Source organism: Panicum virgatum, chromosome 1N, assembly GCF_016808335.1.
Source record: "Panicum virgatum strain AP13 chromosome 1N, P.virgatum_v5, whole genome shotgun sequence".
In the NCBI taxonomy this organism is placed as follows: Eukaryota; Viridiplantae; Streptophyta; class Magnoliopsida; order Poales; family Poaceae; genus Panicum; species Panicum virgatum.
This window is the reverse complement of record NC_053145.1, coordinates 12,316,586-12,329,793: the sequence shown is the minus strand read 5'-3', so window position 1 is coordinate 12,329,793 and position 13,208 is coordinate 12,316,586. Positions and strand designations below refer to the sequence as shown.

Sequence of the window (13,208 nt, the reverse complement as noted above, 5' to 3'; positions counted from 1 at the left end):
GGTGCTTATTACACCACTTATTCTGAACATTATTTTTGAACTTTATAGAAAATATAGATTTTAGGTCCTAGATTGCACTCTTAGTTACAATAAAGGCATGAATAGGCATTTCGGCCTACATCACCTTCTCAAGATGTTGAATTTCTTGTACCAATGAATTATGAGTATAGTAACATATTTTTATATAAAAAATACAATCCTTAAAATTAACTATTGGTGCAAAAAATTTATAATATTTTAGCAAAAATGTATAGATTTATTTAAAGTTAGGAACTATTGAAGTATACATAGGAATAGTTTGGTATATTTAATAATGGCAAAGCTACGCAATGTAGATGTGAATTTAGGGGTTATTTAGGTCATTTTCAATAATGACATATTTGGGTAATTCATAACAAATTTTATTAGAAACTTTAGATTACTTTTTGTAACAATGTAGGCAGGTAATTTGGATGAAAAATTAGGAAGTTACTTCGATCAGGTTATTTTTTTCTAATGGCACATGTGGGTATTTTTTTTATATATATCTAGGAATTATTTTGTACCATTTTTAAAAATAGTAAAGATGGGTACTATTATAAACAATGGTCATTAGAATTTCTATTATTCTAAGAACTTTTAATATTTATTCTTTTCCCTATAGCTTCTCCTAAAGATTAATATGGAGTGTATATAATAGTAAGATGCATCGGGTAAAAAATTGAAGGATCATAGTTGAAGGCATGGACTTGAAAGAGGAGAGATCAAACAGCTGAGGTCGCGGCATATGAAAGTTTCAATTAGGAGGCAAATATCGCATCGAGATTATTAGTTTGAGACTTAACAATACTTCTTTTGAGAAAATAGAACATATCTTATTCGAAATTGGGTCTTCTTCAGTTTGTGGTGGGCACCTAGTTTCGTTGCTGTCTACTTGTATGTGTGGCTTGTGGATCCATATGTTTCTCTACTTCTCTGAACATGATCTATAGTCACATAAGACATTGATATCCCAACTCCCAGGAGTCACTAGCATTAGAATATATGGATCATCAGACTAGACACAAGGCTGGCGGAGATGGCCGTGGTGTCCTCGGTTGATAGACGCTGCCGTGGATGGCTGGCAAAAACAAAAGGTATGATCGTAGAAGAAGAACTGGCGCTCATAAGTCGAGCAAAAATAGACGTTCGTGACTGCTCGATGATGATCTGACGGCTAGCGCTCACAATGCTGCTCAATCAAACCGAATTTCAGGCGCTTTGAATATAACAGCTCCCTTGTTTCCCTGTTTTCTAAGGTTGCATATCGACGTTGCGAGTCGTGGAAGATGGAAGAAAAAAAGTTAAAGACAAGCCAACAAGTTAAATATGATATAGGAGTATTTCACAAAAAAATTAAACACAGAAATAGAAATATATATCACATATGATTTCCCCATTTGTCTATTTTTTTTTTGCGAGACCAGGTGTTAATCTCTGTCTAACTTACCAGCCAGCCACTACAAAAGGCGCCCCTCCAGTAGCCTTTCGTTCTCACTCATCCGTCTCTGCTTTCTCCTCGAAGCAGGTCCATCTTCAAGAAACGTTCCATGCGAGCTCGTAATTTAGCAGAGCTCGCAATTGCCATCGATTTGCAATGTCGGACGCGGGCGAGGTGTCCAGCCCGGCGTCGTCCGGGGCCTCGTCCTCGCCGCCGCAGTCGCCAGCTGAGGCAGAGCCCCGGCGCAGCCGCCGGGGAGGCGAGAAGCGAGCGCGGGACGGCGGCGGGAACCACCCGTCGTTCCGCGGCGTGCGGATGCGGGCGTGGGGAAGTGGGTGTCGGAGATCCGGGAGCCGCGCAAGAAGTCTCGCATTTGGCTCGGCACGTTCCCCACGCCCGAGATGGCGGCGCACGCGCACGACGCCGCCGCGCTCGTCGTGAAGGGCCCCGCTGCCGTGCTCAACTTCCCGGAGATGGCCACGGCGCTCCCGCGCCCGGCCTCCGCCGCACCGAGCGACGTCCAGGCGGCGGCGGCGCGCGCCGCTGCCATGGAACCGCCTCCGGTGCCGGGCGCCACCACCGCGGCCGTTGCCGCATTGCCCACCTCGGCGCCGGCGCCCCCGGTGGCGGGGCAGCATGTCACAACCCAGGGAAAAAAAAAGGAAAAGAAAAAAAAACGCCCGGGCCCACCTGTCAGCCCCTTCTCTCTCCTCCTCTGTTCTGTCGCGTCGCGCCGCACGCGTCGTCGCCGCCGGTCAATCCTCGACGTCCGTGCCACGTGCCGGCCAATCTCGCGTCCCGTGCCGCCCCTTCCCTCTTCCCTCGCCCCTCTCCTTATCCGCGTCGAGCCCATTCCCGTTCTCCCCGCAAACCCTAGCTCCTTCCTCCCTCCCTTGCCGCCGCTCCGAGCTCCGCCGGCCACCGCGATTCGCCGCCGCCGGTGAAGCCCTCCACGATTTAGCGCGCGCGCCACCTAGTCCGCCCCATCCTCGACTGATTTCGCCCCTCACCCGGCCTCATCCCCTCCCCTGCAGTGCCGCCGGCGAACGCCTCCGCCCGCCGCCGCCTCTGCTTGTCGCACCACCGGTCCGCCGCCGCTCCTCGCCCGCACCGCCGCTGGTGAGCCTCGCCGCCACCTCCGCATCGCCATGCGCGCCTCCCCTTCTCCGCTCTGGCCCCGCCTCGCCGCGCCGCCTCGCGCCGCCGCCGCTCGCCGTCGCCGTGCGCGCGCACCGCACGTCGCCCGCGACGCCGTGGCCGCGCCCACGCCGCGGTCAGGGCGCGTGCCCTGCCTTGACCCGGCTGGGTGGGCCGCTGGCCAATGGGCCCCACACGTCAGCGCCTGTGGGCGTGGAAGCCGGGTGTACCTAGCGTTTTTGCTAGGGTTTCTTTAGGATTTATTTATCTGCAATCTTCCAAAATGTGTAGAAATTCATGTATAGCTCCAAAAATTATGAAACTTGTTTTGTTGGATTCCTCTAGATGAGATCTACTTAGGAAAAATATTGTTTTGCATGTTACTTTGTTGTATATTTATTTATAGTTTTATCTTGCAAAAGTGAGTTTAATGCTTATTTATTTGTATACTGCTTGAAAAATCTCAAACTAAATTTTTTTAGACTCCTTGTGAGGTTTAGTTTTTAGTGGTGTAGCTTGTTTACATGCTTTCTTGCTGTTTTTCAATGTTTTAGTTTGTTTTCCTATACTTTGTCTGAAAATGGTTTATTCTAGAACTTTGTGCAGGAAAGTGATAAAATGGAAAAACCAGTTTTCTTAGCCTTGTGTTCCTTCCTAGTTTCCATGATATTTTTCTTGGATTTGTTTAGTTAAGTTTGCATGCCTTTTCTGATTTATCTTGCTTAGAGTAGCTTAAAATTGATCTATTTATGGTTATTTATAGAAAATGCTTTTGCTGCAAAACCAATTTTCATGAGTTCTTTGTGATGTTCTCTGCATGCTCAAATTATTTCATGATTTATGCTTGCTGTTTAGTTCATTCCTTAATTCGTGCAACGCATTCATGCATTTTAGTGACCAAGTCGTCGGAGAACGAACCCGTGGAACCCGCCGAGTCCGTGGAGCCTGAACCCGGAATCTCGTTCGTGGTCGAGTCGGAAGTTAACCCAGGCAAGCAGCTAAGCATATTCCTTGCACCTATTTAATCTGATTTAGCTTAGCTATCTCACCGGGTAATGTTGGGTTATATATATATTATCTATGTATTGCATTCTTGTACCTACTTTGATGCACTAGCCTTCCTTGAATTGTTTAACCATGTCCTTGCCACATGTTAGTCAGATATTAACTTAATTTGACTAGTTGCTTAGCTCTGCTTAGAATACTTATATTGCTTGCTAGAAAGGAATGGTTTGGAGTATCACACTTACCTGTTTATCCTTGATCGCACTTGAGCTGGGGCAAGTAGAAGTTGGTAGTATCGAGATTCGAGCGGAATGGTAGGTCCTAGAGAATGAAGTCACATAGGCATAGTCCGCTTGGATCGATTAAGGACCGAGTGGACGACGTCGGTTTTGAGCACCTTTCCGTGCTACCACATATCCAATATAATGGAACGGATAAGCCAATTACCTCCTTTGACTTGATCATTGGGGCCCGGTCCCACATGCGTGGCCAAGGGCTATGCAGGGAGGTTTAGTGTGTCCCCGGGTGGAACTATGTGTAGGAAAGTTTAGAGAAGTCTCCGGTGGAACTAAATCTCCACGCGCAAGCTGGGCGTACCCTCAACGGTTGAGCCTTGTTGGGAACGGCTGACGTGAGTACCCCCTTGCCCGGCGTGATCGGTTGGGTGAGTCGCATGGTCCTCGTGTCGTGTGGGTAAAGTAGTACACCCTTGCAAGGTTATAATCAATTCGAATTACCGCGCTCTCGGTTATGAGAACGCTCTTTAACCCATGAACTCCTCATAGAATATCGTTTATGCTGAGAATGGTTCATGTTACAGCTATGATCAGTTATAGATTATGTTACTCTCTTAACCAACTAAAAGTGTTGGGTTGGGCAAGATTAATTAATTTGATAGGTGATAGTGTAGAGAGCTAGTGCTTATGCAATAATTACTTAACCTTAAAGCTTTTACTTGAGCCATTGCATGATCCTTGTGTACGTAATCGCGTAAGTCTTGCGAGTACCTTTTGTACTCAGGTTGCTTTCTAAACCTAGTTGCAGGTGAGCCCGAAGTGGTGTTCGGCCATTTCTACCCCGCTGATCCAAACGCGGGGGAAGAATAGGTCGTGGTGGCTGTAATGATGTCCTTGAGTAAGGCGTCATTACTTTAGTAAGTCTTTATCGTAAACGAGCTTCGCGAGAGCATGTAAATGCAATAAACTTTATGTTTCTTTTTAATATGGCTTTCGTGAGCCTAAGGCTTGTAAGTGAAGTTTGAAACCCACCTATGCTGAACTTGTAATATTAAGCTGTGAACTCTGATTGTATAAAACTGCTCTTTGTGGATTTTTGGCAATGTATTCGATTGTAAACGATATGTGCATATGCTGATTCTGGGCGTATGTTGGAGCACATACCGGGACTACCGGATTTGATATTATTTTGGATGAATGACGTGTCGGTTATTCGTGTCTCTAGATGTGGGATAACACGTGTCACGCTCTCCGGCAAGCACGTGTTAACTCTCATCTGGATGATAATGACCGGCGGTTCGTTTAAAATAGTATTAAATTGGGTGGTTCTCACACAGCAGGAGGACGACGAGCTCGAGGCGATCGTCGAGCTCCCGCCGCTCGAAGAGGACGCCGGTGAGCTCGTGACGCTCGGGGCCACGTCGTTCTCGTTCCACGACGTTGCGCAGGTGTCTTGGTGCGTCCCGGAGTGGATCGACGGCGGCGCTGGCTACATGGCGACGGCGCACGACGAGTTGTTCGGACTCGGGCCGGACGGCGGCCACAGCTGGGGCCAATCGGTTGGTGCCCTCCTGTGGAACTTGTAATAATTTCTGGTCAGGTCTGCTAATTAACTAGTGTGTAATTAACTCCTGTCAATCTCTTCTCCTAATAATTTCTTCTTCTCTTTCTTCTGAATGATCTGTAAATGGGGAGTTGCAACATCCGACATGCTGTAATTTCAGAAAATAGAAAGTTGGCAACTTGCTATTACTTGAAAAAATAAGTTGCTACTTGCTGTATGCTGGGGTTGAATAGCTGTGTGATCTTTCGGTGTCTCTTTCATGGCCTTTTTGGTCGGTTCGGAACACTTGTCTTCTGAACTTTTCTTTCAGCTTAATGGGCACTATTGGCCTTGTTTGGTTTCCTTCGCTAGGAAGTGCTAGGAAACTTTGACCGCTAATTACAGTGTCAAATAAATTCAGTTTACAAAACCAACTCTAGAACCCCTGCGCTAGGAACCCTGAAAAATCTAATGAGGCTTTTGACCACGTAATTAGAGGATGTTTACTGTAGCATCACTGTAGTCAATCATCGATTAATTACCGTCATTAGATTCGTCGCGAAAAGATATATCCGTCTCTGAAAAAATTTTGTAAATAGACTTCATTTAGCACTCCATGCATGCGAGATTTTTTTTGAAAAACGTGCATTCTAGGAATCCTAGAATGGCGCCGGTAACCAAACAAGGCCAATTATTGGCCTAATAAAAATGTACTCCCTCTGTCAATCAATATGAGATGTACTTTGATCTTTGAGTTGAAAATACCAAACTCTGCATGCATTTACCAGCGGTTAGTCAAATTACGTGTGTGATTCGTGTACAAACAATGCATGGATATATTCGTATTCAAAAAGGTTTATGATGATGTTGTTTCCATGCAACTGATAAATGGTATGTATTTTTTATGAGAAATGAATGGTAAAAATCTACTCTTCAAAAATTTTTAGCACCTAAGTCATGCATCTATCAGGCCCATCCACACTTTTTTGGGGTAAAGGATTCTGCTTTTGCACTTTACTCATCAATTTCAAGTACTCCCTCTCCTTCAAGTTCACAAATAATTGCGCACAGTACTGCAAAATGGCGGCGTTTTACTTCCTATTGGGTGCTATCTTCTTTCTGCTTATTGCAGCGGCTAGTGCAGGGAGAGCAGCAATGTCACTTGTAGTAATAGATGCGGTACTCTGAAAGGTAATGTACGAGGCACAATCATGTAGTAAGTACGGCAACTCTTTCATTGTCTGTTTGCACAATTGCACTGTTTGAGAAAGTACACTGGTGTACCCCTGTGTGTACATGAAGGAGGCAGAGTAGGTACAGTACGATAAACCTCTACTGGCCAGAGTACTCGTTTGGTGCTTGTGTATAATGTTGGAAGGAGGGGGAAAATCATGCAAAAACCGTCCAAGCCCTGCATACAAATATCAACCTCAATGCAAATTCAAACCAGTACAGTTTAGAATGTGGATGTTGCCAGCTTGCCACGTCATGACCCTATGACAAGTCGCCATGCATGTTTGTTGTCTGTATCTCCATTTGTTTGATCTGCCCTGTTCTTGATGACAGCGTCAGCAACGTCGTCATGCACAAAAAAGCTAGAAGACGTTTCACATCGATCCCTCTGTTGTACTTGCAAGAACCTCTCCTTTCCTCTCCTCGAACGTGTTGAAAAAGGATACGGCACAAAGCTGTAAAAAGAAGGTGTTAAGATGCAGGTCGCCCGGGTTGTGGGTTTATTTGCGGGTTCGCAGCTGGCCGCCCGCTAACCCAACAATATCACGGCTATGTATTTTGTGATGTCTTTATTTGGATCGATCAATCAAGAGGAGTTACTACAGTACAGCACTGTTTATTATTTGTTAATAATTTAAGACATGTTCTTGCTCTCACCCAAGTTGCTTGGGCAAATAATGGAACCTATATTAATACGAGCTGTATACATGCATGCATGCTCCTATACATAGCAGCGAGTCTATAGGTCCATGGATCAAGCGAATGATTGCTGCATACAAATGGAGCAAGTTGACCATGCCTGTTTCTCTGGAGCATTCTTCCAAAATATCTCTGTGGATCAAGGTAGCTACAAGTCGATTGGCATGCAGCCACATGGTGTTAGCTATTTTTAATACTCCCTCTATTCCAAATTGTAAGTTATCCCTCTAGCTTTTTTGAAGTCAAACTATTTTTATATTTGACCAAACTTAATAGAAAATATTACAATAACTTATAGCACCAAGTAGATATACTATGAAAGTATATTAATGAAAAATCTAATAATACTTATTTAGTATAATAAATATTAGTACTTTATTGTATAATATTGGTTAAATTTGAAACATTTTGACTCTCCAAGAAAGTTAGAATTAATAACTTACAATTTGGAACGGAACCAAAGGAGTGGTACTATATAGGTTGTGTTTGGATGGGTGGCTAAAGGTCTAGCCAGGCTTAGCCCGTGTTCAGTTACAAAAATCAAAATTCCAAAAAAAAATTCCGGCACCTGCATGGAGACTTAAATCTAGACAAAATAAAAAATGCATTGCGACTGCTATCTGTAAATGGCGAGACGAATCTAATGAACCTAATTAGGCGGTAATCAGACGCTAAATTGCTACAGTAATGTTACAGTAAACAACCTCTAATGACGGATTAATTAGGCTCATTAGATTCGTCTCGCGATTTACAGACGAGTTCTGTAATTATTTTTGTGATTAGTCTATGTTTAATATCTCAAATATAGAAATATGTCTTTTCAAAATTTTTACATCGCGCAACCAAACGGGGCCTTAGCTAATGCAGATCCGATTTGTTTGGTTTCCTGTAGAGCCCTGCTAGCCAGGCTTACCTAATGCAAAAGGTGCCCCTTAGCCTGGCTTCGGTAGTACGCGAAAATCGACCGCTCTAGCTGAAGCCAGGCTTGTACTAGCCGAGTTGGCACATCCCCTCACCTTCCTCCTGCTGTTCCGCTTTGCTCCTTCGCAGCTACAAGCTTGACCCTGCCGATACATGGAGGAGACTCCGGGAAGGTCGAGGCTCGAGACTCCTGGAACGACGTCGACGTCGTTGCCGATGGGGGCGCAGGGCTGGCATCGGGCGCCTCCCCTTTCTGATCTTGCCTTCGAAGTTCCATCCTCCAATGGAGGTTGGCACGTAGATTGGCTGCGAGCAATTCTCCTCCCTCTCTTGTTTATTGCCTTCGATTTCAAATTCAGACACAAGGAATTGGTGGTGTGGAGTAGTAGTAGAATAAAAGCTGATTGATTCTTATATACATCGATTACTGAATTACACAGGGAAGCAAGAACGGAGTACAGAGGAGTCAAATTAATCAAGTACACGGCTGAGCACAAACTCCCCGCGAGCTGGTGGCCGACGCCGCCGTCGTTGCTGCGGGAGATGGTGAGCCCAGATCTTGCTTGTTTGTTCCTCTTTGGATTTTGAGGAAAGCCTCTTCCTTTTGCTTGCTTGCTCCTCCGTGAGTTTACAGTGATTCAGCGGCTCGCTTGGTCCTCCGTGAGTTCATACTGGTTCAGTGGATAACCTGTTCGTCAAAATGTGCTTCCGAGGAGGACTGTTGGTTTTCATTTTTTTATTTGTACGACTTGCTTTGTAGTATTCATATGATTCATATTTATTCTACGGAAGGAAGAGATGATTTTATTCAAGGCAAGTCAAAGTGAGCACGGCAATAGGCTAACTCGACCTTAAAACTCACCACGAGAAGAAATTTGTGATCTTACCCAAGCAAACCACCCAACCAAACAAACACAATTCCAATACAGACTTAGCTAGACCAAGCAACCGAACATGAACTCATTGCATTGTCTAATCCAGACTTGGGCTAGCCATGCATACATCTAGCCCAGGCTAGAGCTATCCCAAGCATCCAATCATACCCATACTGATGAGGAGGTCGATCAAGCAGAACAATAAAAAGTGCCAACTGTATTTGGCGCGCGTGTCATATATCGAACAAGTAATCTTTCAAAAAAAAAAATATCGAACAAGTGGCCTGGGTCGATCTGATTATTCAGACCATACTAATTCCAGGTAATGTGCATATGCCTGTGTGACCAGTACAGTCCAGGCATGTGTGTGTGGATTCATGGCTGTACGTGTGCACGTTGAGCGCTGACCTGTCATCAATCCTGTGCACTACTTTGTCACTAGCACCTGCTGCGACTCCTCCCCTCAGTAGAAATTCATTCGCAAGTGGATTATTCACCGTCCGGCGTCTGCAACGGTATGTAGAATCCGAGTTGTAAGCGTGTAATGCAATACCACCAATAATGGAACTTTATGACATGCATAAGGAATAATAATGACAATACAGGTGCGTAAGGACTAATGACAAGTGGATAAATGATCATAAGTTATGCTAGAAAAATCTTGTGGTAAAATAAAAGACTTCTGTTATGTTTCATTTAGTGAGTTAAATAAAGTAATCCGAAAATGCCCCAAACGCTAGCTATCTCACTACACCAGAATGTAATTACTTTGGCGGCCATATATATATATATATATATATATATATATATATATATATATATATATATATATATATATATATATATATATATATATATATATATATATATATATATATACCCTTAGCGGCCGAGTTTTAGCCGCCAAGTTATATATTATATCATTGGCGGTCCCTGATAATGGCCAAGAAAATATAATTTCATGGCGGTTTTTGTAAACAGCCAAAGAAATTTATAATTACCTTGGCGGTTTCCACCAACCGCCAAGGAAAATTCTCATTTCCTTGGCTATTGAACCGCTACAGAAATCATCATTGCTGTATCTTAGGGTGTGTTTGGCACAGCTCTAAGCAGCTCCAGATCCAAAAAAACAGCTCCACTTCAAATTTTTCTAGCCAAACGCCTCAGCTCCGGAAACTCCAGATCCGCAAAAAATATGGATCTAGCTCCCAACTCCACCAATTCCATGGAGCATCTCAAGGGGTACTCCACCAACTCTTGTTTTGTGGAGTTGGTGAAAATTACTCACCTTTGCCATCCATTACACAAGTAACGCTTCAGTTTCTTTTTTTTCCCATCGTTGCCCTTCCTGCATCGTCGTTCCCCTTCCTCGTTATTTCCAGGAGGGCGCCGACGGTGCCGCCTTGCATCTCGCCGGAGGCCAAGGCGGAGATTGTCGACGTCCGGTGGCCGGCGAGTCGGAGGGATGATTCCTCCTCAACCAACGCCTCCGTTTTCGTCCTCCAATCAACCCAGAAGAAACCCTAGGATAGGTCTTCCTCATCCATCTATTGGTGCTTCCATGGACGGGGGCTTGGCCGGCCAAGACGGACTGGGCGCAGCCGGCGGCCCTGGCGTGGGCGCGGCCGGCGGCCAATACGGGTTGGGCGCGGCCAGCCTTCTTGGAGTTTGGTGCGACCCACGGCCCTGGCGTGGGCGCGGCCGGCGGCCAAGGCGTGGACGCGGCCGATCTTCACGACCTGAGCGTCGACGGGGCCAGCAGGGATTGGGCGCGGCCGGCCTTCATGGCGTGAGAGCGGCCGGCGGCCACAGCCTGGGCATCGACGACGTTCAGCAGGGTCTGCACACGGCCGGCGGCCACGACCTGGGCGTCACCAGCGTTCAGCAGGGCTTGCAGGCGGCCACACCTCTCGCTCTTGGTTGGAACTAGCTTGGAATGGGATAGTGAATTTTTATAGTTCAAGCATTTGAACAATTGATGTGTGTTAACATATTGTTATGATTAAAGTTATTAGTGGCTATGTGATCAAATGGATGGCATGTTTATTTGATATTTACAAAAAAGAACAAGGGTAAAAAGGGGAAATATGATCAAAATCTATGTTGTCGGGGCTGGAGTTGATATATCTGCCAAACACATTGCAATTAGAGCCCAACTTCGCGGTAGAGCTGCTCTGTGGTGGAGCAGCTGCTCCAGAGCTCCCGCCCTTAGATTCCCGCTCAGACAGCGCGCGAAAATCATCCGAAGTCCCGCGCATCCCACGCATATATTTGCTCCAACCGCGAAAAAACCCTAGACATCCGACTCCCCCTGCCGCCCAGCGCCCCCTTCTTGTCACCCCCGCACCCCCTGCTTCTTCTCCCCTGTCGCCACCCAGCGTCCTCTGCTTCTCCCCCGCGCCCCCTGCTGCTCGTCACCCCCTTGCTGACCAATCGCAAATCTACATCCTCCTCCTCATCAGGTCCTTGACCCTAGGCGCCAAACCTGCAGCCTCCCCCGCATCTGCCCCATCTCCTCCTCCGGACCTACACCCTAGGTGCCAAATCTGCAGCCCCTGCATCTGGCTGGCGATGTGGAGTTGTAGCAAGGGGCACCTTATCCGGCATCGTGGTGAGGAGAGTCTTGCGCCCAAACCCACTGTTCGTGCGGCTGCCCCCAATTACTGCTCATCGCTCTACCAGTCCGGCCCTGGAATGGGTAGGGTTGTTTCCTGCTGGTAAGATGTGTTGCATTTTCCACCATGTCTCGAATCCCATCGTTTTCCTCTCTTTAATCAAGTTGTTTCTTCAATCTGCGGGGTCTGTATTGTGCCTGAGATATGAAAGTAACATCCCCCCTCTCTATTCTTGTTCCCTGCAGTTCAACCAACCTTTTCCCCAAGTGACAAATTGCATGATTGCTCATCCGTGTGGCTTCTACTAGTCTGCTAACCTCCTAACTATCTTTAAGTAGATTATAATGTCGTGATTGAAATTCAATGTAAATGGATTAACAGGTCAATATCTATATTGCTCATGGTTGAAGTTGTGATTGAACTTGAGGGAAAAAATGTTCAGTTAGAAAAAATAATAGATGTGTTATAATGTCATCTGCTCTGTATCAGTTAACCTGTAGCCAAACTTTCAGGTTTATCCCAATCCTTATAATTTTGTCATTTTGTTGATCTATTTGGAACCCAAAATTAAATCTTTGGACATGTAGTAGTCAGATTTTGGGATTCGCTATTGACTGTTATATTATTATTTGGTTCTGATATCCCAAAAGACTAGTTAAATGTTTTTCCTCAAATTAAAAGCAGCACCGTCAGTAGTTAAAATTTGTATAGTTGATGGTATGAATGGTGAACACCACATGCCCAAGGCTAGGCTGATTTTCTCTTGCAATTATTTTCGTTTGGTGGCAGAATGTCAATATGAGTTGCAGCAGTGAAAAGATGGCTTCATGTTGATTAGAAATACTAGTCTTAGATTAATTCCATGGTAATGTAGTTATGATCAATTTGACCTGGTTTAATTCCCCTTAGTTTTGCTTGGCAAATACATTATAATTCTTCTGCCTGTCTCCTTAAAACTTCAACTCTTGTGTTCAAATCAATTTTGAGTCAATAGAAAAAAGCAACCATTTTCAGTTAATAGAAAAAAAACATCTATATTCTATCTATTCTTGCTGTTCTGGACTGTGCTCCTCTAGTTGCTAACTTGCTGCCCCTTATTTGGCTGGGAATTTGGCACTGCACCTGATGCATGTTTACTCAAATTATATGTTGGCTCTCACATGATACATATAGAAATTAAACATTTACTGATTTTGCAGACTGCTGGATCATCACATGGATGCTCCCACTCAGTTGATGACTGGCATGATGAAAGTGATGATGATGATGATGACAGCTACAATGAAAGCAGCGACGACGGCGACGATGATGAAGATGATGCCAACTATGAAAGAAATGTTGATGCCAACTTAGATTACATGGAAGAAGATGTGGATGGCGGGCAAGCCAACGAAGGAAATGGTGATGAGTGTGACGAGGAAGCCGTCTAAGGCGATCCATGATAACTATTGCACTGACATTGACTGTGGCCTCAAGTCCTCAAAT

At 45.2% G+C, this 13,208-nt stretch overlaps 1 long non-coding RNA gene and 1 pseudogene across 1 annotated transcript; both read left to right on the top strand.

Moving 5' to 3' along the window:
* The first annotated feature begins 1,511 nt into the window (after positions 1–1,511).
* LOC120655182 lies at positions 1,512–5,618 on the top strand (annotated as a pseudogene).
* Positions 5,619–8,186: 2,568 nt separating this feature from the next.
* On the top strand, positions 8,187–9,049 carry LOC120655181. The gene is made up of 2 exons (XR_005667366.1): positions 8,187–8,522; positions 8,674–9,049. It is a non-coding gene; the product is annotated as an uncharacterized LOC120655181 (long non-coding RNA).
* Positions 9,050–13,208: the final 4,159 nt, after the last annotated feature.